This window comes from Papio anubis, chromosome 1 (genome assembly GCF_008728515.1).
Source record: "Papio anubis isolate 15944 chromosome 1, Panubis1.0, whole genome shotgun sequence".
Lineage (NCBI taxonomy): Eukaryota > Metazoa > Chordata > Mammalia > Primates > Cercopithecidae > Papio > Papio anubis.
In genome coordinates this window covers 82,814,237-82,838,979 of record NC_044976.1, presented here as the reverse complement: position 1 = coordinate 82,838,979, position 24,743 = coordinate 82,814,237, and the positions used below count along the sequence as shown (strand labels likewise).

The window sequence follows — 24,743 nt, the reverse complement described above, 5'->3', positions numbered from 1 at the left end:
CAAGTGATTCTCCTGCCTCAGCCTCCCTAGTAGCTGAGATTACAGGCATATGCCACCACGTGTGGCTCATTTTTGTATTTTTTTAGTAGAAATGGGGTTTCACCATGTTGGCCAGGCTGGTATCAAACTCCTCATCACCTGATCCTCCCACCTGGGCCTCCCTAAGTGCTGGGATTACAGGCGCGAGTCACTGTGCCTGGCCAAGAAGGTAGAAGCATTGTTAATGTAGGGGGATAAAAAAGTAGCTGTGTGAGGTGATGGATATGTTAATTAGCTTGATTATGATGGTTATTTCACTATATATGTATATTAAATCATCAAGGTGTATATATAAAACCTTCAATATATACAATTTAAAAAATTGAAGTTGACTGGGCATGGCAGTTCATGCTTGGCCAGCGTGGTGAAACCCCGTCTCTACTAAAAATATAAAAATTAGCTAATCAGGAGTCTGAGGCACCAGAATTGCTTGAACCCACGAAGCAGAGGTTGCAGTGAGCCTAGATCGTGCCATTGCACTCCAGCCTGGCTGATAGAGTGAGATTCTGTCTCAAAAAAAAAAAAAAACAACAACAAAAAAGTTAAGTCAACAAGAGTAGAATTAATACAATTTTATGAGGAGGCATTGGAGCCACACAACCTCCCAGTCAAAGCTGAACTGGAGTGCTATTCAGATATGGAAAACCCGGGGAATAATTGTATGCTGAATACAGTAATCTCTATATACTCCATTCTATGAAACTGACATAATACATGTGCTGGCTTTTTAGAAACCAAAATTATATTAGCAAACCAACAGGTCTTCAGATTATGTCTTTGGTATAATTTCCAATCATTTCCTTCAGGCGTTTTACTTTTCTCAGGAGACCCTAAACTTGGCCATGATGGTAAAGGATGCAAGGAGAATCCTCCAAATATTTTCCAGATAGCTTGATTGCTACCAATAAAGTGAGGCATTTAGATAAATGTGAATTTTTATGCCTGTTAATATTTCCAGAGAGTGCATAGTTCCACATAAGTCTTCTCAGGTGATACAAATTTCTGATCAGAGAAAGAGCGATGCCACAATCAAATTGCAGTTTCACTAAAATATCATCTCTTAAAAGAATTTCTGGTTGTATGAGTCCATCAAAGGAGCTTCTACTTATATTTTTGGAATGTATATGGTGCCTCTGGCTGGTGTTTCTGACTATAGGACTATAGAGCAACCATAAATATAATTTAAATATCAGTCTGGAATGACTTTTTGGTGTCTAAGTATTTATTTTATTGATTTATTCATTAAACAAGTATTTCAGTCATTCTTGTCCTCTGGCTATAGCAGTCAAAAAGGCACCACTCCCTGCTCCCAAGGAACTCCAGTGAGGAGAGAACCAGTACACTAGCAAGTGCAAAAAAGAAGTTATTTAACTGCCATCTTGTTGTATAATCAAGAACAAATTTGGAATTACAACCTTCTAGTGCCTTCTTCAAAGAGCCAGAGTAGGTATATTTGTAAGTTCCTTTTTGGTAGTTCAGTTACATGTTTTCCATAGAAATTCACCTATGCGTAGTGATTAGATCATCCAGTCCAGAGACACAAATATTTAAAACACAAGGTAATAAAGCGCAGTCCTTAGCTTAGTCTATTAGTTCTCAAATTTTTTGTCTTATAACCTCTGCACATTATTAAAAATTATTGAGGACCCCCAAAGAGCTATTTTTTGTGTGGGTTATATCTGTTAATATTTGCCATGTAGAACTTAAAACTGAGAAAAAATTAAATATGCATTTATTTAAATATAATCAAAACTGTTATATGATAACTTATATACTTTGTGAAAATTACTATATTTTCTTTTTCAATTTTTTTCTGCCCTCTGTAAACAAAGAAAATGACTATATTTTCCAAAATAAAAAAGTGAGAAAAATGGCATTAAAAATATCTGTTCAAGTCTCTTTTATGTTATAATTAATAGAAGATAGCTGGATTAATATCTGCCTCTGCATTTAATCTGTTGTGATATACCATTTTGGTTGAAGTATATGAAGAAACTCTGACCTCAAACAAGTATGTGGTAGGACAAAGGAGGAGTTTTTAAGAGCTTTTTCAGATAATTGTGAATATTCTTCTTTGATACTGCATCAAAATGTGAGAAGTGGTAAGTTTGTTAGATGTTAGTTGCAATGTGGAATATGAAATAATATCAACGAGCTTTCCCTGTTCTATTACATTAAAATCTATTGGTCTATCTTGCATTTTGAATGGACCTTTTACCTATGCGTAGTTTTATAACAACGTGCATTCATTGGTTATTTGGAAAATATTTGTTCACAGAGTTTTGCATATCTTCTAAAAGTTGACACATTCATTATATAGTTTCAAGAAATCACATTTAAAAAAATTACTACTAATTTTATCAGGGAAGTCTGGAAGTGCTAGTAAATTGTCAAGCTCACAGTCATGGATACAGTTTTTCTTATTTTCATCCCTAGGTTGCTTAGAGATTTTCACTTGAATAAGGGCTTTCTTGGCCCCCAGTTACTAATAGTGGTTCTCTGCAATGCACAAGGGTGTGGAGGTAGGAATTTAAGGGACTGAGGAGTTTGGGGTGGTAAGGGCCTCTTGCTGATATAAACTTTCCAGGGCTATTTTTCAGACTAGGCCATCTCTCAATTATCTTCTTTCATGTGTGGATCCCTGAAAACTGGGATACTTACTTTTCCATTACTACCCATTAGTTAACAAGAGCAACCTTACATAAAGCCTTATATATTCTGGGAGATTGTTTAGGGAGGCAATCTGAGGATGCTTTGTGGCGGTCCTTCCACTCTACTCAGTTGTGCAGGATGGAAGCCACCATCTCACTGTATGACGGATCCTAGGGCAGCATCTTGGGAGAGTCAAAGTTTATATACCGTTTGTTGCTTCTGGCCAAGATTTTTCTTTTTTCCTGACCCACTGTAGAAAAGAATGTCTTCTCAAGGACTCTTCTCTTATCCTTGAGGCAATCAATAAACTTTTTCATTTTTTCTGTTTTTTTTTTTTTCCTGTAAGGCAAACAGATGAAATAAAGAAAAAAGGCTCCTCATCCCTTATCCCTTTATACTCTAATAGTGGTAAGGTCCTATACAATGTGGATCTTTGACTCCACAAAAAAATTGGAAGAAAGGTAAGCTTCATGTAGGCGGAATAATGAAATTTAATAGCTTTCTTGGAATTCCCATCACAAGAGCCAAGAGGGCTTCCTTGGCAAAGGGAAGGGTAAGGAGAGGAAGAGCAGTCTGAGGAACTAAAGATGTTTATGGGATCAGCATTAACAGTAGTGATGCTGTCAGAATGCAGAATTGGATGACATTCTTCCTATTTTTTCCCTATGTTACTGTTACTAGACTGACACTAGAGTGAAGAAGTAGGGATTATATAAAGGACTTCTTAGTAAGTGATTAGGTTCTAAAAGTTTCTATTATATTCCAATACACTCCAGGGAGATTTTGTTGATTTAGTCTCCCTAAAATTATTCCTTTTTTATTCTAAAGCCTAGAGTTCAGGATAGAGACCAGCATATCCCAAAATCTACCCTAGTCAAAGGCATTAAATAATGCCCATAACTGAGACATGGTAGAGAGTTCCAGACATCACTAGGTGCTAGAAGATCTTGCACTTGCTAAAATCTTGCCAAAGCCCTATAGAGCTGTTTTAAGTATGATCCGTGGAGGAACAGTTATGGCATCATCTGGAATTTTAGTAGAAATGCAAAATCTTGGGGCTCACCCCCAGACCAACTGAAAGATCCCCAGGTGGTTCATAAACACATTAAAGTTGGAGAAGCATTATTGAAGAAGATGTGTCTTACATCCCTTATCCCCACTAATTTCTGTTTATCAGTCAGAAGCTTTGTTTTGGTCCAAACATTTGTGATTGATTTTAGAACTACAGTTATTTTATTGTTGTTAAAATGGTATTTTATTTTTTAAAATATGATTGCATTACCTGAAAGGAAGAGAGACTGGCAAAACTATTGTGAGAAACTAATATATTTGTTATGTTTTCTCATTTACTCTTTGCACAGATTTGGAATGAGATTTAACAGATCCCTTATCTAACTGGTAGGCAATATATCAATTCAGGGACCTATGATTATACCTTGTCAGAAAAATGGCTCTACTTTTCTTTCAGTCAATTATCTATGAAGATTAACTTAGGGAAGTTCTGGAATAGTGATCCTCAAAGTGTAGTCCCCAGGTTCCACATCACCTGGGAATCTGCTAGAAGTGCAGATGCCTGGGCGCTATGGAATCAGAGGCTCTGGGGATGGGACTTATAAATCTGGATTCTAATAAAGCCTCCAGGTGATCTTGATGCATGCTCAATGGTCTTGATCCATTATTATCTTCTGATATCCATAAGTTGACCATTTAGGGCTTTGTTTCTGTGGTGTCTGTGGTAAGCTTTCCTAATGGGCAGATTTCATAACCAAATCAGCCTCTTTTCATGTCTTTATGTAGGAAACTCCAGGTGTTCACACTAGTTCACACTACTCTAGCAGTGGTGGTAGAGCTTGATATAATCAACACCTTTAATTAAATAAAGTGGACATTGATGACTGATTACAAAATCATGTTTACTTTTCCCTGAAGTTAGTTAAAAATCTGACACTATGGTCTGCCCAGGTGGCTCTTGGACGTGTTATTCATGTTTATTCCTGCTCATATTAATATCTAATACTGATTAGCTGCATTGTCCAGAAATAGCTGATTTTTAAATCTCAGCAATAAGACATTAGAGTCTTTTCCTCCCAAATGCAATGTGGTATCCTAGATTGAATCCTGGAAGAGAGAAACAAAACAAAACAGCAGTAGAAAATGGATGAAATCGGAATAAAGTCCAAAGTTTATCTAATAGTAATGTACTGATGTTGATCCTTAGTTTTGAAAAATATACTTTGGCCATATAATATGTTAACATTAGGGGAAACTGAGTAAGAGTGTATAGGAACTCTTTGTATTATTTTTGCAACTTTTCTGTAAATGTAAAATTATTCCAAAATAAAAAAATTATTTAAAAAAGTATCTTCCTGATTCTTCACTTAACAAAGCCCTTGACATATTACCAGGTAAAAGAAATTGAAGCACTGCCTTACATCAACTCAGGCTGCCTATTTGTAGGTAGACCCACAGTTGTTTAATTTGTTTTGTTGGAGTGCTTGTAAGCCTATTAACAAAACACATTTGCTAAATATATAGGACTGGCAATTAAAGCAGGGTTGGTGCTTTCTTTACCCTTCATTCCTTATGCTTTCATGTATAGAGTTTCTACTCAAATACTTTGTTCTTGGTGATATGTTGTTTTAATAATAATCCTTAAATCATTTTATGGGTGACTGTTCCCATCCACCCCCGTCCTCCTCCAGAGCACTTAATGCAGTGTGCTGCAGGAAGTAGGTATTCACAGAGCTCAGATCTCTCTGACTAACTGACTGACTCAATGTGCTACCTGTAATTATATTTTAAAATTTAATCAGGGCAGGTCTAGGAACTCAAGGGGATAAAGTCAAAATCAACTATTCAAGTTAGGTGTGCATAAATTGTCTAGAATGAATAGGCTTCATCAAAACTTGTCAAAATGCAGAGTTTGTCAGTGGAAACCAGAATATAAAAAATTTAAATCATCCTTGTGAAATACACTCAAGACTGAAGGTGAATAGTTCGTGGTGAAGTTAACATTTCTAGAATAAATTTTGGGCTGAACACAAAGTTACCAGTCTTACTTCTTTCATGCTTTTTATTTTATTTCATTTTGGTTTTTATGATAATCAAGAATCATAAATGTATCTTGCTGTGGTTGTTGCCATGTCTTGAGAAATTCTTCAAAGAGCTGTAATAGAAAGGACCATGTATCTCTCTTATCTTCCTCTATAGTATTATGTGAACTAAAGCCAAAGCTACGTAAAGATACCCAGAATTGGGACTGAGTTCTGTGTAAAACAGAAAAATAAAAATAAAAAAGATACCAAGAATTTGATACATCTAACATTAGAGATTCTCAAAATGTTTCTAATATATAATCTCAATCTTTCTAAAATTCCTATAAAACAGATGCAAAGCAGGAATTATCATTTTCCAGTGGGAAAATGGAAATTCAAAGAGATTAAAAATAGTACCCAGATTAAACTACAAATTGTAATTTTTAATTATTACTTTTTAAACTAATCATGTGGCATATCTTTAGATCTGTATAACTTAAATTATTAAATGAATGCAAACCCACACACGTGCACGTAACTCATTTTCTTAACTCTGTTAAGGAAGAAAGCTGAACTTTGTGCCATATGGATCCTTTAAAAGAGACAGATGCGTGAAGTTTGGAGCAGTGAATGTAAGAGCAATATTTGTTTTTCATTTAATGATTTCTATTTTTTATTGTAGAGACAGTAGAGCTTGATATAGTTTTGGCAAAATGAATTTAAGGAAAAGATTATATATTTGATATATCATTTCCTATTTCTGTAATTAAACTAGGGAGATTTACCTCAGGGGTTTCCAATTATAAAAAGTGGGAAAATTATCTTTGATTTCCTGTGGGGAAGCAATACATTGGAAATTATTTGGTTGACACAATTACGATATTGTTGGTCAGAGGCCAGAAAAATTATCGATTTTTCTTCCAGGTTTCTTTCTCAGGAATAAAATAGTTTTCAAATACTTAAGATTTTACATTCAAATCATTCACAGGAAGGTTTACTATTTGAGCTGATAAAAGGAGGTTACGATTTGAATTACACTGAACTGCCAGAAAACTGTGTCTTCTAGCCTTCTACAAAGTGAAGATGTGACCTAACATACTTTACATATCTGATAAAATGTACCATCTATTTTATATTCTGTTTCAAATCTAACATGAACATTTCTGCATTTGTTGTGAAACCAACATTTAACATAAAGAGGTCATAAGGTTTGTTGTTCTAGATAAGGACATATAGTGCGTAATCCTTTCCAGGGGCACATTGTATTATTATATTCCATATTAAAATAGGAGTCACGGTATTGATCCACAGGCATCTTCATTAAAAATGGAAATCTCCCTAAACCTGGAATTGTGTTTAATGAACATAGCATATTTCATCTATATAAGCTATTGAGTGAGATTGTTCTGGTACTCATATATTGATTCATACTACAAATATTTTTGAGCATTCAAACCAGAAATGGACCTTGTAAGGAAACCAAAGATGCACAGCTACAGTAAAGACCCCTCTCTGCAAAGAACTTAACATCTAATGAAGAACCAAAATATACAAACATTAAATCTTAAATCTCAGTCCAGGCATTGAATGGCATTGGAAAAGAGCAGTGCTGTAGGTGTCAGAAGATTGTCTCTACCAGTAAATGCTGAGTAAGTGCTGTGATCTTAAGTAAAGAGAGATCCCTGTGTTTTGGAAGCTGTGTTTTATAATGGTTAAGAACACAGGTTTTAGAATCAGCCAGATCTGGATTCCAGTCCCAGCTCATCCTCGGTAGCTGTGTGATCTTGGGCAAGTCCCTTAACTTCTCTAGGCCCATTTCTTTCTTCTGTAAACATGTAGATAATAAAATCACCTAGCCTATGGGGTAGTTGTGATGAATAGATGAGATCAAAAATGCATGGAAAAGCTCTTAGCATAATCTATCTAGCACTCACATGTTCTCACTAAATATCTCCAATTGTTAGTATTTGTTATTATAATCAGAAGATTTCCCAAAGAAAACAAGAACTAAGGTGGACCTGCCTCATGTTTGAGCTGAGGGCAAGCCCTATCTCGTTAGTTGCTGATACTCAGGATAAGAGAAGACCAGTGATGCCTCAGTTGGAGACCTACTCAATAACTTTGAGTAAACTCATGTAATTTCATTTATGTATCTATTCATCAAATATTTTTTGTATGCATTCTCAATGATGGCTCCTGTGCTATTTACCAGGAATACAAAGGTAGGTAAAAACACCTGGAGTCTTCCTTCAGACTACTGGAAATGACAGACATCTGAAAAATGATTATATAAAGATATATCATTATTATAATTGGTATTATGAAGGAGAGTGCTGTGTCTTCAGAGTCTATAATAAGGAAACACCTGCTTAGTTCAGGAAGACTTTCCTGAGAAAGTGATTTATGAGCTGATATCGAATGGACTGGATAGGAGGGGAGGAGTATGGAAGGATGTTTTGCCAGGTGGAATAGCATACGTGAAGGCTCAATTTGGTATGCCCGAGGCCCTGAGAAACCAATGTGGACGGAGTACAGCAAGAGTGGAGGCATATCCATGAGTCTGTAAGCAGGGCTTTGGGGTAGTGGAAGGATTGAGATCTTTATCCTAGGTATGTTAATGGTATACCATTAAAAGGGTTTAAGTAGGGGCATGACATGGTCAGATCTGTGTCTGAAAGAGCACTCTAGCTGTAGTATGGGGAGGATCAATAGTACTATTAGAGAGGTGTCTCTGTGATTGATTGTGTAGCCAAGTGATTGAAGGGACTGAACTCAGTGCAGTTTAAACATAAAAAGATTCTAGTTTTGTTGCTGACCGCAGTCTTCAAATGTGCTGATAATATTTCCCTTCAAATTCCTTAAAATCTTCAGCAGATTATCGTAGCTTCTGTATTACTTTCTGTTATTAAAAGTCCAGTCTGACCTAGTCCTATCTTATATATGTCCAACTTAAACCTTTCCTTCACCCTTCCCTCAGTGTCCTTCCAGTCCAATCATGTGTCAAGGACTGAGGGACATCCTTGGAAGTGGAGTGGGCAGATGGTCTGTGCTTTTACTCTTCTCTATTATAGGTTTTGCTTTGTTCCCTGGCCTGTGGAGCTGAGTGGAGGACTGGGGACAAGTCACAAATGTCTCCCACTTAATGTGAGCTGCTGTTGATATACTTGGTTTGGAAGGCATCCGCATGCTGCCGCTATCTGATGAGGCATTCTTCAGGAAGCCATACAAGGGACTCTGCACAGTTCCCTGATGCGAGACAGGCCCACCTCTTCTGATAACTTCCTTAGCAATGTGCTCCCTAGCCTCTTGGTGTTGGGGTCCCATCATTTGGTGCACAGCCCCCTCGGGCAGGTACCAGCAATTAACTTCAAGCTTGGCTTTCTTCTTTAGTGTCTTCTGGAAAATCCAAGCATCTTGCTCCATTCCAAGTGGCACCTCAACTGGTGCCACTTCTTTTTGTTCTCCAGTACTTGTTTTTCTCCTGTTTGGGTTAGTGCTGAGAGCAGATTAGCAACTTCACTGCCTACATAGATGTCCAACCCAACAATGTGTTGCTTTTATCTCCTTCATATGGGTATATCTAGTCCTTACAAGTAATTTTACTGGGTTCCTTAACTTGGCTTTGAGGGAGAGGAAGAGCCACATTACTTGTCCCCAGTGACTCCCGTATGTTCCTCTAGTTTACGTACAACACATAATATGTAGATAACGCAGTAGGGAGGAGGAAAGGATGGGAGACTGATGCTTGGAGGAGCAATGCCAGTTCTGTTGCCTCTCGGTAGCTCACCGATTCTCTTTAAATGATGGGGGTTCCTTGATGTCTATTGTCTTCAGCTTTGGAGCATTGGCGGCAATTCTGAGAACATGGGAAAAGAACAGTTTACCATCCTGAATTATTAAATGTGGGAGAAGAGAGTCAATGATGATTCCCCATTTCTGACTGAGAAAATGGAAGGATGGTGAGATAGGGAAAAGTCAAGAGGATTAAGTTGTTAGGATAGAAGGGAAGCCCTGAATTTGATTTTGCACATTTCAAGTGTGAGGTATTTTTGAACATATAACTAAAATTATAAATAGGCACTTGGACATGTAGCCTGGAGCTCCAAAAAGTCTGAGCTAGAGGTATAACTGTGGGAGTTACTGGTGTATAGATAATAATCAAGGGCATCAATAGGTATATAACTCCCTAAGGAGGGCATAGAGTAAGAAGAACAGTAGGTCTAGTATTAAGGAATTCCAACAATTAAAGGCTGAATAGAGGAGGAAAAGTTGGCAAAAGAAACTAAGAAAGAATGGTAGAAGGTAAACAAGGAGGGTGCTAAAGGGTCAGGTAAGCTGAGGACTAAATATCCATTGGATTTAACAACCTGGAGACCGTGTGGGCATCTTAGTGACAGTCAGTTCAGGCAAGTGGAAATGTAAGTTAGATCAAAGTGAGTTTAAGAAGAAATGTGGGCCAGGTGTGGTGGCTCATGCCTGTAATCCCAGCACTTTGGGAGGCCGAGGAGGGTGGTTCACGAGGTCAGAAGTTTGAGACCAGCCTGGCCAACATGGTGAAACCCTGTCTCTACTAAAAATACAAAAATAAGCTGGGTGTGGTGGTGCATGCCTGCAATTGCAGCTGCCCAGGAGGCTGAGGCAGAACTGCTTGAATCTGGAAGGCAGAGATTGCAGTGAGCTGTGATTGTGCCACTGCACTCCAGCCCGGGTGACAGAGCGAGACGCTGTCTCAAAAAACAAAAACAAAAACAGAAACAAAAACAACAACAAAAAAACCGTGTAGAGAGCAGACACATTCTTTATGTTTGTCTGTGGAGGGGAGGACAGGGATAGGGTGATAGCATAAGAAGGAAGTGGGGTTGAGGGAGTATCTTTATGGATCAGACTATGTTTGAAAGCTGATAGGAAGGATCCAGTATGGGGGACCAGGAGGAGCAGGAATTGAACATGCAAGAGAGAAGGCAGGTAGGGTGGAATTCGAAGCACAGCAGGAGAAACTGGCCTTAGGGAAAAAGGAAAGCAGGAAAGGGTTGGTAAAATTTTATGTAGATGTATAGGTTTCAGTTTGTGGAAATTGAGGGAGTTTCTGACCCATTTGTATAGTAGAGGTGAAGTTGTAGGGAGAGATTTTAGCTATACTAAAAACAAAGAGCATTCACTATTACTGCTTTATGGTCATCTTAAAAGCCCACAACCTCAAGTGAGGCTGTGTCTACCACAATATAGTGAGACCCTGTGTCTACCAAAAAAAATTTTTTAGCTGGGTGTGGTGGTTTACACCTGTAGTCCTAGCTACTCAGGAGATTGAGGCAGGAGGATCGCTTGAGTTTGAGGCTGCAGTGAGCTATGATCACACCACTGCACTCCAGCCTGGGCAACACAGAAATATCCTGTTTTAAACATAAAGGAAGATTTAAAACATTTTAAGTGCTAAAACAGGAGGGTTTTTTTTGGTAGCCAGTATTAGTTTACTCATTAATACACATCCTAACTAATGAGTATTGGTTTACTCATTAATACACATCCTAACAAAGAGCATTCACTATTACTGCTTTATGGTCATCTTAAAAGCCTTCAAATTTCAAATTCCATTTTACCTATGATATTTTCCAAGGTAACATGTCTCTTTCCCCATGTATTGTTCCACATTTGCTGAAATAGGCCAGGTGCAGTGGCTTACACCTGCAATTCCAGCACTTTGGGAGGCCAAGGCAGGAGGATCACTTGAGGCTGAGAGTGCAAGACCAAAAGCTAACCCTATGAGGTTAGGAAGGAGGGCAAAGGATTTCAGTGATCTTAGTAGTTTAAAGGCTTGGTTCTCACTAAGATCACTTTATCTTTGACCATAGACTTTAGTGCTAGGGCTTATTTTCAAGACTGCCATAAAATACAATGTCCTTAGTCAATTTGTAATAAGCAAAAACTATAGAGAAAGTTTGGATTTCTAAGCATCTTCCCATAGAAATAAAGTTGGAAACTCCTGAACAACTATAACATATCTCATTATAAAACATCAAAGTGACCAGCATGCCTAGAAAATCAGGACAGTGAGTTTTGTATGGCCCTAATTTCAACTGGACTTACAGACCTAGTGATGAAAGGATAAATTATTTAAATTTTCTTTAACAGAAGTCAGTTTCTAAGGACAGTAGTCTCCTCTTACCTGTGATTTTGCTTTCTGCACTTTCGTTTACCTGAAGTCAACGATGGTGTGAAAATGGGTAAATACAGCATAAGATATTTTGAGAGAGAGGGAGACCACATTCTCATTACTTTTGTTACAGTATATTGTTATAATTGTTCTATTTTATTAGTCATTGTTGTTAATCTCTTACTGTGCCTAATTTATAAATTAAACTTTACCAAAGGTATGTATGAATTTAAAAAAAACAGTATATATAGGGTTTGGTACTATCTGCAGTTTCAGGCATTCACTGGGGGTCTTGGAACGTATCCCCAGCATAAGGCGGGGGGACTATTATAAATGAGATGGGACTCTCTGACATGTATCTGATTAGTAAACCTTGTAGTTCTGATCCCAAGAAATAAGACTGACTGAAAACGTAAATACTAATTCGTGAAGTAAGTGGACTCATTAATTAGTTCTAATTCCCCAAGCTAGGTGGGGCAAAATTGTTTTTCACAAAGTTCAGGGGGTGGGGAAGATGGAGTCTCGCTCTGTTGCCCAGGCTGGCGTACAGTGGTGCGTTCTCAGCTCAGTGCAGCCTTGACCTCGCAAGCTCAAGCAATCCTCTCACCTCAGTGGAGTAGTCAGGACTACAACAGGACTACAAGTGCGCACCACCATGCCCTGCTAATTTTTTTTTTCCCCATAGAGACAGGGTTTCGCCATTTTGGCCAGGCTGGTCTTGAACTCCCAAGTTCAAGTGAGCTGCCCACCTCAGCGTCCCAACGTGCTGGGATGACAGGTGTAAGCCATTGCTCCCAGCCAAGACTCTTTTAACTGCTGCTTTCCTCCTAAAGGGCAGTTCCCTTCCTCTCTCGCTACTTCAAATTAGGTAACCTCTTTTGAATCATATTTAATTATTTCCCCCTTACTAACCTCTTGCACGAAAAAGGTATGTTGAAATGTTGCTGGGTAGGTTGGTATTCTGTTTATCCTATTTCCCTCATTCATTTATTGATTCCTTAAGGGTAATTCTCTATTGCAGTGGTTTTGAATTGTTTCTTATGTCCTGAAAATTACTTCACTAAAGAACTTGGATCCTACTATGGTGACAACAAATACAACTCCTGCTTACATACATTCTATTATTATACTTCTCATTTACTGGATTATTGTAATGATTAAAAACATTGTGATACTATGGTAGGGAGTACATTTTATTGGAATAATAATGGCAACTAGCATTTATTTAGCTCTTTTTAAGATCAAACAATGTTCTGTGTGCTTTGCATCTGTGACTGAGTTAATCCTCTCACCAATCTAATGGGTTGGGTACTATTAGGGGCCTCATTTTTATAGATTAGGTATCTGAGGCACAGAGAGGTTAAATGTCTTGTGGAGTCACGCAACCAGAGCCAGTATCTACACCCAGGCCATCTGGTTCCTGAGCCCATATTCTTAGGGGCTATGCTATGAAATGAGTCACTATATAAAACCAAGTATTTCATTAGTAATTAAGCATATAGTATTCTGGAGTATAGATTTTACCACTACAGATCTGAAATGAAGATAGATAAAAATTTGCAGAAACAATATGGGCAAATAAGGGAGGCAGAAAATGGTACATTGGTACATTAAGCTTGCAAGTGAACATGGGGATTAAGGAGAGTGAATATTTGGAAATTTTAATGAAACCATGTGTCCCTCCCCACTGATGATCTGCACACCACTGGTAGTGAGCTACTGCTTTAGTAAACATCCTTCCTTACTACACCTGCTATGCATGATTCCAGGCAAAGCGGGCCCTTGGGGAATGTTGGTATCTGCTATAACTTGGTTTATCTGACTCCTTCAAACCTCTGGTTGAAATTTGATGCTCAGTGTTGGAGGTGGGGCCTGCTGGGAGGTGTTTGGGTCATGGGGATAGATCCCTTATGAATGGCTTGGTGCTATCTTCATGGTAATGAATGAGTCCTCACTCTCTTAGTTTCCAGGAGAGCTGGTTGTTGGACATGGCCTCTCCCTTTCCTCTCTCTTGCTTCCTTTTTTGCTTCTCTCAATATGTGATCTCTGCACAGCTGGCTCCCCTTCACCTTCTACTATGAGTGGAAACAGCCTGAAGCCCTCACCAGAAGGAGACGCCATCACCATGCTTCTTGTACAACCTGCAGAACCGTGAGGCAAATAAACTTCTTTTTAAAATAAATTACCCAGGCCAGGTGCGATGGCTCATGCCTGTAATGCTAACACTTTGGGAGGCTGAGGTGGGCAGAGGACTTGAGGTCAGGAGTTTGAGACCAGCCTGGCCAACCTGGCGAAACCCTGTCTCTACCAAAAATACAAAAATTAGCTGAGTGTGGTGGTGGGTGCCTGTAGTCCCAGCTACTCGGGAGGCTGAGGCAGGAAGATGGCTTGAACCTGGGGGGTGGAGGTTGCAGTGAGCCAAGATCATGCCACTGCACTCCAGCCTGGGCCAGTCTCAAAAATAAATAAATAAAATAAAATAAATTACTCAGCCTGAGATATTCCTTTATAGTAATTCAAATGGACTAAGACAGTGTCTGATTGGAAAGTTCATTAGTTCTTTCACTCACTTAACACCCATTTTTTCAGAACCTGTCCCTAAAAGCTCACAGACTTGTAGGGGAGACAAACATAAAAACAAACGATTACAACACAGTAAAATAAAAACTAGAGGCATGTGCAAGATATACAGTGGGGAAACTGAGATGAAGAAAAAAAATGGTGGGGGAAAGAGTGTTAGGGAGAAAAGGGTACCCTAGAAGTTTCCCTGAAGAGGAGGTGTTTGAATTGAGTAAGTTCTCCAGGAAGACAAGGAATAGGGAGGGAGATTCTGAACAGAGAGAGCAGCAGGTGTAAAGAGTCATAAATATGAAACAGGATAATGTGCTCAAGGAAATGCAAATCCCTTAATAGCATGGGGACATAGGTGCAGGGAAGGAAGAGAATTAAAGTTGAGAAGGGTTGAGTAGGAGAGACTAGAAGAATATGAAGGAATTGGCTGGGCGCGGTGGCTCAAACCTGTAATCCCAACACTTTGGGAGGCGAGACGAAGTGGGATCACAAAGTCAGGAGATTAGAGACCATCCTGGCTAACTTGATAGAAACCCGTCTCTACTAAAAATACAAAAACCTTGCTTGGAGGCTGAGGTGGTGAGCGCCTGTAGTCAGCTACTTGGGAGGCTGGTGGGAGAGGTGGCATAAACCCGGGAGGCGGGCTTACACAGTGAGAGCTGAGATCGGCCACTGCACTCCAGCCTATAGGCTGACAGAGGCCAGTCAGTATCAAAAAAAAAAAAAAAAAAAAAAAATGTGAAGGAATTTGGAGCTTTACTGGAGATAATAGTAGACCAACAAATAGTTGAAGCATTGTGGCTTACAATGAATTTAGTGTTCAGACAAATTGAACTCCAACTTCTTCGAATTGATTTTCACACATAAGCAATGTATTAAAAAGTAATTAAATATATGAGATTTTTATATCTCTAAAGTGGCCACTTGCAGTGAGCATATGTTTTTTATGCCTACTCAGCATCCATTCTTTTTTTTTTTTGTAATAGCACCTGATTTTCTTTTGGGGACTTATCCACCCCAAGTACTACAGTGTCACCACTGTAGAATGGGAATTATCTTTTTTTACCACTCCTTGGCTGAAGGTTGGGCAAGGGATCTAAGCAAGGGTCTTTCAACTCCTTCAGGAATTTAAATTTTGTGAGGGGTGACTCAAGGATAGGACAAGATTAGGTTTGATCCATCTGGTATCAGCACCCCAAGGGAATGGTGCTGCACTTTCAGTTATCCAGGTTACTGAAGTTATTTCACTTTCTGAAGCTAGGTGTTCCCAGATTGCCTTTGATTTCCTGAACTTCCCCATAATGTTCCGGTAAATTCCATGTTTGCTTGAGGTAACAAATTCTGCTCAAGTCAGGTGCAGTTTGTTTGTAAGCTAAGAACCTTAATTTATGTATCACCTGGGAGGATGATCAACTTACTTTTATCTGCTGAAAATTGCTGGAAAATTTGTACTAAGGTTGTTGTACTCCTATCGGCCTAGACACAGCAGGCAGACTTTATCTCTCTGGGCCTTGGTGCCGAACCTGTGTGCTGGCAAGAAATGGACTCACATTTGCTTTGCTCTCAGAACCTGTATACCTTCTTCATTCTCCTTCTCTTCTCCCCTCAGTCACCAACCTGGAACAGGAGGAATCTCTACTTGTGAAAGTCCTTTTAACTTTATATTTCTGATCACGACACTTTTTTATGTTTAGTATAGAAACATCTCCTTCACAAAAACGCCTGTGTTATCCCAAGACTTTGAAAGAATAATGAGACAGACTTGCAGGCCTCTTCTGCTTCCCATCCTGCCTCAAAGCTACTCAGAGGCCATAAACACATAATTATCTATGTGCTTGAATGTTGGGGGATAGGAGGTGCAGGTTGGAGATAGAACAAAAATGAAAAGGCACAAAGGAAGAAAGTAAAGCAAGTTAACAATTCACAATACTTCAGTAGCTTAGTAATAAAAATGATGGTGCTTTTCAACATATCTTTATTATCATTCTTTATAATCATTTTGTTTTTATGTTTTGTTTTATATTTTACCCACAGATGGGGAGTATAAATTTACTACTTGATGTATTGGGTTCCTGGGTACACAGTAGCTCTTTTAGTCACTGTAATATCAGCAATGATGATGCTTGTATCTGAAGATGAACAATCTTCATGCATTTTTCAAATCATCCGAAAGAGCTATCAGAAGCCACACTTCCCATCACACAGCCTGTTCATCTGCAACACTGGCTTTTCAGTCACTGGCTAGGGGTGATTTAGTCAACTTTTTCATGCACACCTTCAACTTCTGGCCTGCAAAGCTTTCTGTATGCTTTTATGTAATGTGAATCCAGATGGTGGATTGTATGTGGGTGCAATAAATGACTGAATGTTTTAACATGTTTCTTGGCTGGAAATTATAATGGTGGAGTTTCTTTCCTAAGCTTCCATGACTGCCACATTCTGCAATTATTTTCACCAGGTTACATAGATGTTCTGATAGAATCAGGGACCAAGGAAGCTAAAATGGGTTTTCCTCTAATCCTGATCACGCTCTCTTTCCCTCTCCTTACCTAATTCATTTCTCTGCCACAGAAACTTGGAACTTTGCAGTACAGAGCAGATTGAGGCAAACAGGGAGAATAAAGGCACTGAAAGGAAGGGAAAGCCAGTAAAGGAAGTTGGAGAGAGAATTGAAAATTTGAAAGAGAGGGTGGAATCAATACCCTTAAAATATTTTTAAGCATTCAAAAGCAAACAATTGGAATTAGTCAACAACGACAATAAAATACTAAAAAAGGGGCACTTATGCCTTCTCTCCTCATACACCTGCACCCCCGTTCCCCCATCCATTTCCCGTTCCCAAACCATTCTGATACATGATGTTTCAGCTGCATGTTGTGTTAGAGGCCATTTCACAAAAGTCACAATGGTCTTGAATGTTATTTTAATATGCATCTTAGAGCTATTGCTCATTATTACAGTATTTGGATTCCTCTAATTAAACAGAGAACTGCTTCAAATTGCTTTGTCATTACTAAGTAGTGAAGTTATCCCTCTTACAGGGGACTGCTTGAGAGGATAACAAAGATGGGAATCAAGATTTGGACCCACCTCTTACTACTATCCTCATGATGGAAGTAGCTTATATTCTGGACCCCACAGAACCACTTTCTATTCTTGTTCATGTTTGTAGTTTACTTGCTGTGATTTCTTTGTTGAGATGAGGTCTCACTCTATCACCCAGGTTGGAGTGGAGCAGTTTGATAATGGCTTTCTGCAGCCTTGACCCCTGGGCTCAAGCAATGCTTCTGCCTCAGCGTCCTGCTGAGTAGATGGGACTACAGGCACATGCCACCATGCCTGGCTAAATTTTTTTTTCCTTAAAAGACTAGGTTTCCTAGTGTTACCCAGGCTGATCTCAAACTCCTGGATTCAAGTCGATCCTCTCACCTTGGCTTCCCAATGTGCTGGGATTACAGGTGCGAGCCACTGCTCCCGGCCTGTGATTTCTTTTTACCTGTGTATCCTTGGTAGTATTTGAAAACTTGTGTTTGACTTCATCTGTTTTCTTTAGATATGAATGTAGCTGGTAGTAATATAAATGGTAGTTTGCTTTAGTGATGGCAAAGAAAGCCTATTTCGTTCCTTTTATTATAGGTTTGCCTTCTAAGTGGAAGCTACCTTGAGACAAATTTAGCATTATTTTTGCTAGCAAATGCTTGTGACATGCTGATATTTCTTTTTTCCCTCTCTCTTTTTTGATTTCCTGATAAAATAATAAATCCCTTTATTCTTTCATCCAGTCAGCTTAGAAGGGGAATGTGAAAGATGACTTCATCCATTTTATTCTTTGGAGATTTGCTTTACTAATTACCCAGGCTTTGATGTCCACATTTCCACATTTGCTACCATTTCTTGATGCTATAGTGGATTTCTCTCATAATCTCTTATCCTTTTAACTTTACTTTCCAGAGGTAAAGGACTTGCTCTGTACCTGACTGCATTACGAAACACCTGTTTGCCTGACCCGCCCCTCCTCAGGCTGCACCACCCAGGACACTATGAAAATGAAGTTGCCACTGACTGGAAGTCAGCAGTACTGCACCAGGTCCAGATGAACGTAAACCAACATGGAACCCCCAAGGCCATGCTCTAGAGGGCCAACTCTGAACCTCCTTGAAGTAAGTGTTCAGCTAGGTTATTAATTTGTTTAATGTTGGTTTTTGAAATGCTACTTTATTGGGTCATTAAACATTTGATGCTTGGCATAGAGGCATGAGGTCTCTAACTGTAGGACTTCACTGAATGAGGGTGATCACTACCAGGCTCTCTCTCTTCTTTTCTGTTTATAAGGGCCTCTTTCTCTTTTGTTGTTGTTGTTTTTTTCTTTTTCTTTTTTCTTTTTTTTTTTTTTTGACGGAGTCTTGTCCTGTTGCCCAGGCTGGAGTACAATGGTGTGATCTCGGCTCACTGCAACCTCTGCTTCCTGGGTTCAAACGATTCTCCTGCCTCAGCCTCCCAAGTAACTGGGATTACAGGCCCCCACCATCATGCCCAGCTAATTTTTGTGTTTTTAGTAGAGACGGGATTTCACCATGTTAGCCAGGCTGGTCTTGAACTCTTGACCTCATGATCTGCCTGCCTTGGCCTCCCAAAGTGCTGGGATTACAGGTGTGAGCCACTGTGACCGGCCTTGTTGATATTTTATACTCTGTGCCTTGGAAAAAGTACTTCCTAGGAAATTATTTTATTTTGCAGCAGGCTGGCAGAAGTGAAAAAGAGACTTGACAGGAAATGGAGGTAAAAATTCAAGGATTAATTAAATTCATACATTTTATCTTAGATTCTATATGACTCACAGACAGTATGTATAATTTGTCTGATTCTCACAGATTATCCCAAATATTAATTATTCATTCAACAAGCATTTATTTGTTTATTTATTTTTGAGATGGATTTTCACTCTTGTTACCCAGGCTGGAGTGCAGTGGCGCGATCTCAGCTTACCGCAACCTCCGCCTCCTGGGTTCAAGAGATTCTCCTGCGTCAGCCTCCCGAGTAGCTGGGATTACAGGCACATGCCACCATGCCCAGCTAGTTTTTTATTTTTAGTAGAGACAGGGTTTCTCCATGTTGGTCAGGTTGGTCTCGAACTCCCAACCTCAGGTGATCTGCCCACCTCGGCCTCCCAAAGCGCTGGGATTACACGCATGAGCCACTGCGCCTGGGATAACAAGCATTTATTAAATTGAGCACTTGGAAAATAAAGAGGGAGAGATTTCAACTAGGCTGGTCTTGAACTCCCAACCTCAGGTGATCTGCCTACCTCAGCCTCCCAAAGTGCTGGGATTACAGGTGTGAGCCACCGTGCCTAGCTGAATGTGGTTAAATGTATCTTTTTCATTTTTACTCCTGTTTATAAGGTAGAAAGACTCTTATTTAGAAAAATAATGAATTAGTTCTATTTATTAGTCTTTCTGTGCTCATTTAATGCCTGTGTCTAAGGAACCTAAGGCATTGACCAGGTGATCTTATTAAACCTCACAGCTCAGCAAGGAAGTTGTGAGCAGAGCTAGCTCTTGGGGTAGGCAGTGTGTACTTCTGCCTACAGCAGGTGCCACGCCAACTCTCACTAGAGGTTCTGTTTTTGACTTTTGTGTTTGTTGTTCCCCTATTTTTGTATGCTTCTTAGAGCCAGAAGTAAAGAGATGGGGAATTAGAGATGGAGATCTGCAATGCTGCTGAAGGGCTTGGTTGGCACCCTCCCTCACCGCCCTTCTTTCCTGTCTACCTGGCTCTGAACATCTTTTACCTCCTTTGCTCCTCTAGTGGCAAAGTAAAAGTAGGCACCAAATGCAGACTTGGCCAAGTGAGCTACCCAGGTTGGCGGGGGGTGGGTAGGGGCACCATCACCTTTCTTTTGTTGTCTCAGGATTCACAACTTCAGAGTAACTTTTGGAAGTTAGGCTGTGTCTATGGCAGTAAGAACAGAAGTTCTGCCTTAAGCTTTAGCCATTATACTGTGCTATAAAAAGCATGTAACAGCCTAATACTTTTGTGTTGCAGTTGAAGTGTTATGGGATTTTATTTTATAAGAACTTAAATCCAACACATAAATCTCTCTCAGATCAGCCAGGCTTTGTATTTTTTCCTTTTGTAACTCATTCTGAGTTGATCTAAGACAAACATTCCTAAACTAGCAGGGTAGAAAGGACACTGTGGTATAGCAGGAAAAGCCAAGAAGGCAAATCAGGGCTCAGTTCTAGATTGGACTTGGTTGCTAACTAGCTTTTTATCCACAATAAGTCAAGATTCTGGGTCTCACTTTCTTGGTTTATAAACTAAGAGAATTGCATGAACTGAACTACAGCACTGCTTTCAGCTCTCAAAGGCTCAAGACCTTTTGCCTCTTTCTACCATTTTGAAAAATGGAATATAAAGTGTTAGAAAGAATCCTAGCATCGGCTGAGTAAATGTTAGTTAAATCTGAGTTAAATTGAATATAGCTAACCCACTCAGTTAATAGAGGAGGGAACTACATGAGCACAGAAAAATCAAGTTACTTTCTTAGGTCACATAACTAATTAATGGCAGAAACCTGACATTCTAACCACAAATCATGAGTTTTTTTCTCAGAGAAAACTTTTGGTGATCATGGTGGGTGTAGAGTAAGCAGTAGTTCTCACAAAAGTGTTAAATTCTTATTTCTGCTAAGTTAGTTAGCATTGCCTATTATGATAATCCATTAATATCTTGAGCCAAAATGCTGCTGGCTGTTGTGCAGAGACATGTGTTGGTTCCTTTAGAATTAAGCACAGACCAGAAACTCCTGGAGAAAAAAGGCTCCCCTTTTTTAAAGACCCCTTTTTTAATCACTCTTTTAAATTTTTCCTTCTGACTTAACTTTTAAAATTGGGCTGATTGTTCAAATAGTAGAGGAGGTCAGAAAAATCTGTTCAGGCAGACAAGAACCAGGAGTCTCTGTATGGGGTTTGGAGAATCTGGATGGCTGAGTGACATAAACTAACATGAAATTGGTAGCTCTCTTCTCCATACAGTATTTCCCTGCTTAGAAATGAGGGTTGTCTAAGTATGAACTCATCTTCCTCTCCGAAGCTTGGCTCTTTCTGACTTCCCTGTTTCTTTGAACAGTGTCACTTCTTCAAGTTACTCACCCTTCAAACCTTAGTAATCTCTGACTCCTCCCCTTTCTCTGATACAGCTGAAACGGTTGCTAAACTTCATGGATTCCTCCTTCACAATATGTCCTGCATTGGTTTTACTTCTTCATTCCTATTATTTTTCACATATGTAACTTAAAGTCATATCTTGTGAGTAGTTAAGAATGTGAGTTTAGAGTCAGGTAGAACTGGGTTTGAGTCCTAGCTCTGCCAGTTACTATCTGGTGTCATTGCTTAATCTCTTTGTTCCTTAATTACTTTATCTTTAAAATGGAAATAATAATTGTGTTGATCTCAAATAATTGTGAGAATTAAAGAACATATGTAAAATACTCAGTACAGTGCCTAACATATAATAAGTGTTTAACACGTAATAGTAATTATTATTGTTCACCCTCCTAGTTCATCCTGCTTCCTCCTAGCAGGTTAATGGCCCTAAAGTCTGGCTCTGACATTGTCTCTTTCTTACCCTCAAAGAGAAGCATTGTCACAGGGTTGTTGAAAATTGGCCTCTGCAGTCGGACTGCCTGGGTTACCATTTACTAGCTGTGTGATCTTGAGCAGCTTCTTAACTTCTCTTTGCCTCCATTTTCTTATCTGTAAGACAAGGATAGTAGTATCTACTTCAAAGGGCTACTGTGAAATTCATATTATTTAATATTGATAGTATTTTTAAATGTTTAGAATAGTAAAATGTTTTAAAATTTAAAAGAAATTTAAATTGTTTAGAATTAATATTTATCAATATTAGTGTTTGATAAATAAAAACTTACACTGACTTCTTGAATATCTGCTATGTCATGAATATGCTTGGTATTTCTCTGTATTTATTTCCTTGGTTTTGCTGTTTCTCCCACATAGAATACAGGGTGGATTACTGGAAGGAGTACTTCTAGCCATGGGAGAATAGTAGGTTGTACTTATGTGCCAACTTTGATTTCTTAAGAGTAACTACCTGGAGATCTCTGTTGCAAAAAATTCTGAGACTTTGCGTGCTTTCAGTGGGAAAGATTGACTAGTGTGCTTCCGTTGGGCCCTGAAAGAGAAGTGGAGACCTATCTTTACATTTTACCACAAAAAAGAAGAACTTACAATGTTTTCAAAATAAAAATAATTCAGTTTTCAGGGTATAGATAAATTTTCTTTTCTTTTCTTTCTTTCTTTCTTTCTTTTTTTTTTTTTTAAGACAGGGTCTCACTTTCCCACCCAGGCTGGAGTACAGTGGTGCAATCCCAGTTCACTGCAGCCTTGACCTCCTCAAGTGATTCTCCTGCCTCAGCCCCTCAAGTAGCTGGAACTACACGTGCGTGCCACCACACCCGGCTAATTTCTGTATTTTTGTAGAGATGGGGTTTCACCATGTATTGAACTCCTGAGCTCAAGCGATCTGCCCGCCTTGGCTTCCTAAAATGCTAGGATTACATGCATGAACCACTGTGCCCGACAAATTTTCTTAATACTGAGGGCTAAAGGAAAGGATTTTCCATGGCTCTTTATAAATAATAAATAACTTTCTTGTAATTGCTTGATTTCATTAATTTCTCCCAGCATTCTCTGAGGTAGGTAATATTATTGTCTTCATCTCCCTTTTACAGATAAGGAAGCAAAGGCACAAGAGGTTAAATAACTTGCATCAGATCACACAATTAATAAATGGCAGAGCTGGGATTCAAACCCAGGCAGCCTAACTCCGAAGTCTGCACTTTTGGCCACTTTACTACATATGATTCTAGGTAGCACAGGTCTTTGGGTTACTTCTTAAGTTTCATTTAATTTTAAAATAAAGTATCTCAATACAATTTGAGCACATTTGATTTAGTACTTTCAGGGAATTAATTCTACAAGGGCCTAATCACCGTTCAAATGTGTATCACTCTGGTGGTTTGACTTAATCTCACAATAAAATTAAGAATGTCTTGAGCAGTGGATTCAAACCAGTTCCTGCAGAACTCTAGGGTTGGACAGAGATGTTTCTGGGGTCTGAGGGGCAGTGATGCTGGGTGTCAAAGGGGTCTGAGCCTCCACTCCCACTTCAACCAGGATATCCTTGTGCTATCTATTTAAAAATTGGGATTCAAATTGGGATTTATTCTGAAGAAAGGGATCTCTGCCTTTTAAAATGTGTCTGATCGTAATTTTACCGACATGAGAGGTTTCAGAATGAAAACCCAAAGATACAGGAAAAACTGTCCATTTTTGTGCTTAGGTTCAACAAAGTATGGACAGCTGTGTAGAACCGTGATTAGAATAAGGGGCATGAGCTAATCATATGGACTGAGTGGGAAAACTCAGCAAGGTCTGTCTGTTCAGATTTTTCTTGGCCTCTCTCTGCGAAGGATTTGTTCTCATGGGTATGGGGTAGGACCTCTCTGGAATGAGGGTCTTAATTTCTGTATGGCCAGCTAGTACACAGAAAGGTGGTGGTGGGAAAGGTTAGAGTAACAGTTTTAGACTTTATGGCTGGCTTTGGTTTCTATGACCCATTTTAGGGAAGAGGGATTCTAGTTTTTTGTTTTGTTTTGTTTTGTTTGTTTTTTTTTTTTTTTTTTGAGATGGAGTCTTGCTCTGTTGCCCAGGCTGGAGAGCAATGGCGCCATCTGGGTTCACTGCACACGCGGCCTCCTGGATTCAAACAATTCTACTCCTCAGCTTCCCACATAGCTGGGATTACAAGCTCCCGCCGTCAATGCCTGGCTAACTTTTGTATTTTTAGTAGAGACGGGGTTTCACTATGTTGGCCAGGCTGGTCTCAAACTCCTGACATCAAGAGATCCGCCTGCCTCGGCCTCCCGAAGTGCTGGGATTACACTCATGGGCCACCATGCCCAGCCCTGGATTCTAGTTTCTAGACTAGGCTTGACTAGAGGGAGGGGTGAGAGACAGGAGGGCAGGAGAAGGTCAGAGAGAGACTTTGCTCTGAGACTGCTTCTTAGGCCTTCACTTTGAGGTATTTTTTTTTTTTTTGAGCCCCAACATTAGTCAAGAGCATATGGTTAAGCTGTCTGATTCGCATATAATAGAAAAAAATTATATCTAACTGCAATGAATTTTGAAGTATCTTGAGTTTTCAATTAAAAAAATTCTGCTTTTAATCATAAAGCATGCTCAGGTTACCCTGATATCTGAAAAGTTTCC

At 39.2% G+C, this 24,743-nt stretch overlaps 1 long non-coding RNA gene across 1 annotated transcript in view; it reads left to right on the top strand.

Annotated features, from left to right (window-relative positions):
* Positions 1-569: 569 nt before the first annotated feature.
* The window catches only part of LOC103886352, a 34,131-nt gene continuing 9,957 nt past the window's right edge, over positions 570-24,743 (top strand). Inside the window, exons 1-2 of the long non-coding RNA XR_001906433.3 lie at positions 570-6,358; positions 18,400-18,608. This is a non-coding gene — a long non-coding RNA (uncharacterized LOC103886352). The remainder of the gene's footprint in view (positions 6,359-18,399; positions 18,609-24,743) is intronic.